The sequence below is a fragment of the Lucilia cuprina genome, chromosome 6 (genome assembly GCF_022045245.1).
Source record: "Lucilia cuprina isolate Lc7/37 chromosome 6, ASM2204524v1, whole genome shotgun sequence".
NCBI lineage: Eukaryota > Metazoa > Arthropoda > Insecta > Diptera > Calliphoridae > Lucilia > Lucilia cuprina.
Window position 1 is genome coordinate 47,692,457 of NC_060954.1, and position 3,299 is coordinate 47,695,755.

At 30.7% G+C, this 3,299-nt stretch overlaps 1 pseudogene; it reads right to left on the bottom strand.

Moving 5' to 3' along the window:
- Positions 1 to 2,151: 2,151 nt before the first annotated feature.
- On the bottom strand, positions 2,152 to 2,962 carry LOC111688608 (annotated as a pseudogene).
- Between the last annotated feature and the right edge of the window lie 337 nt (positions 2,963 to 3,299).

Sequence of the window (3,299 nt, forward strand, 5' to 3'; positions counted from 1 at the left end):
TCTATAGTCTAGACTATAGTATTGTCTATAGTCTAAACTATAGTATTGTCTATAGTCTAGACTATAGTATTGTCTATAGTCTAGACTATAGTATTGTCTATAGTCTAGACTATAGTATTGTCTATAGTCTAGACAATAGTATTGTCTATAGTCTAGACTATAGTCTAGAATATAGTATTTTCTATAGTCTAGACTATAGTCTAGAATATAGTATTGTCTATAGTCTATACTATAGTATTGTCTAATAATCTCAAGATACATTTCTTGCATGCAGTAAGTTTCAATTCATAAAAATTCTGGGATTTTTCTGTTTTTTTTCAGGTTAGGTGAAAAACTGCGTAATACTTTCAATATATCCCTTTTCTTAACGGACATAGTGAGTGCGGCCTCAATATGTTTTCACGTCTATTTAATGGCAAATAGTGATGACATAATTGCCATTATACTATTTATCTTTCCGTGTTTCGTGCAGGTGGCATTTACATTTGATAATTGTTATCAGGGCACTCGAGTGGCTGAAGCGGTAAAGAATTGCAAGTCCAATAACATTTAGGTACCTAGCACCCAATATTATTGGATGTTTAGATAGTAAATTTGTTTTATGAAGGGACCTTATTTAACACTTGAACATGACAATATGTATGGGTGGTGGGTATATAGAAATCGGCTCAGTCAAACATATCACTCTCATACAATACTATCATACTAATAAAGCAACAATTTCAGAGTGCTCGCTTGCCGACAGCTCTCGCTCAACAAAATTGGTACGAAGGTTCTTTGGAATATCGTAAATTTTATTTAATGCTAATAATGTTCGCCCAAAATTCGTTTACATTAAGGGGTTATAAAATATTTAGTATAGATATGGTACATTTTCGAGGGGTGAGTATAAATCGAACGAATGTAAAGTTTTAAAGAAACTATACTTTTATAAGTGTTTCACATACAGATCATGATGATTGCCTACAGATTGTTCACTTTTCTGCAGACAAGGGGTAAAAAGAGTTATCGGTAGATATATTTTTATAATAATCAAATCAAGTGTAAAATTCAAATATACATTGTATACATGAATATGTTTCTTTTGTGTCATTAAATATATGTTCAAATTATTAATACAACAACGGATCATTCAAATTATTCCTGTTCAGTTGCAGTTCAGTTCTAGTTCAGTTCAGTTCAGTTCAGTTCAGTTCAGTTCTAGTTCAGTTCAGTTCTAGTTCAGTTCTAGTTCAGTTCTAGTTCAGTTCTAGTTCAGTTCTAGTTCAGTTCTACAGTACTATAGTCTAGACTATAGACAGTACTATAGTCTAGACTATAGACAGTACTATAGTCTAGACTATAGACAGTACTATAGTCTAGACTATAGACAGTACTATAGTCTAGACTATAGACAGTACTATAGTCTACACTATAGACCGTACTATAGTCAGACTATAGACAGTACTATAGTCTAGACTATAGACAGTACTATAGTCTAGACTATAGACAGTACTATAGTCTAGACAATAGACAGTACTATAGTCTAGACTATAGACAGTACTATAGTCTAGACTATAGACAGTACTATAGTCTAGACTATAGACAGTACTATAGTCTAGACTATAGACAGTACTATAGTCTAGACTATAGACAGTACTATAGTCTAGACTATAGACAGTACTATAGTCTAGACTATAGACAGTACTATAGTCTAGACTATAGACAGTACTATAGTCTAGACTATAGACAGTACTATAGTCTAGACTATAGACAGTACTATAGTCTAGACTATAGACAGTACTATAGTCTAGACTATAGACAGTACTATAGTCTAGACTATAGACAGTACTATAGTCTAGACTATAGACAGTACTATAGTCTAGACTATAGACAGTACTATAGTCTAGACTATAGTACTGTCTATAGTCTAGACTATAGTACTGTCTATAGTCTAGACTATAGTACTGTCTATAGTCTAGACTATAGACAGTACTATAGTCTAGACTATAGACAATACTATAGTCTTGGCTATAGTCGAGACTTAAGACTTATATGTTTATAATTGTCTGCTGCTGAAACTCTATTTTTTGTCGAGTTCATAGTCTTGTCTGTAGTCGAGACTAGACATAATGTCTACTAGTTATCTAAAAATGTCTTTTTTTTAAAGACTTACTGATATATATGCTGATGATAAATAATAATTTCTTTTAAACTTCCATAAAACTCTTCCGACTTTTTAGTCTCCAAAGTCCATTTGACATCCAATTTCTCTACTTGATCATTGATAAAATCAAAATGCATAACATATTGAGTAACCGTTACCGTATATATATGATCCCAAGTAAACATACAATTTATACCGAAAATCGTTATTAAAGTTTCATAAACATATATAAACGGATAGGCGCTATTACTCTGTTTAAGTTGATACGGCAACCAAGAGGCATGTTGATGATATTCATCTAATAATGGTAAACCACTGGAACGATCATAGTAAGTATATTAAATATTTTAATAAAGGTAGACCAATAAATGCGCTTAAACCGACTATAGCATAAATATGCAACATACGATGTCTTATTTCTAAATAACGAACAAACGGCATTATATGCATACGTCTCTGTAGATCACGATTACGTCGAAAGATGTTATCCAAACAATTGGTTAAATCTAAAATACTGTGATATTTTAATAAAACCGAAAGACCACGCACTAAGCACAAGAATTCAATACTGAAGACGGCACCGATTTGTTTTGCTTCACTTAAACGATTGAAACTTATTTCGATTAGAATTTTCATTATATTACAAATACAATCAATGATCATGAGACTTATGGCTATATAGAGAAATCGAATGTTTTTAAAACGAAATGGTTGTTGATCTGTTTCCCGTCGAAAATCCAAATAGATAACTCTTGTATATTTTTGTGATATTTGTAATTTTATAAGAAATTCATCTAGAGTAAATAGTAGGTTCGACCATAATTTTCACGATTTATTTTTTTTTTTGCCTTAAATTTTATGGTTTCAATGTTGTTTTAAATCTAACTGTTAGAATTTTAAATACTAAGCAATTTATAAAATGAAAACAGTAGGGAAATTAATTAGTACTTTCTTGGCGTCTATCAATGACATTTATTCTTAGAAGGACTATTAAGGCTAAAGGCATGTGTTTAAAAAACAATTAAATTAAGATATTAAGATATAAATGTTTAAAAGAACTAATTGTTTTTTCATGTCTGATTTGATCGATTAGCTATTGTTTATATGATTTATATTTCAGTCATTTTACTTATAATCTTATATCGATCAAATA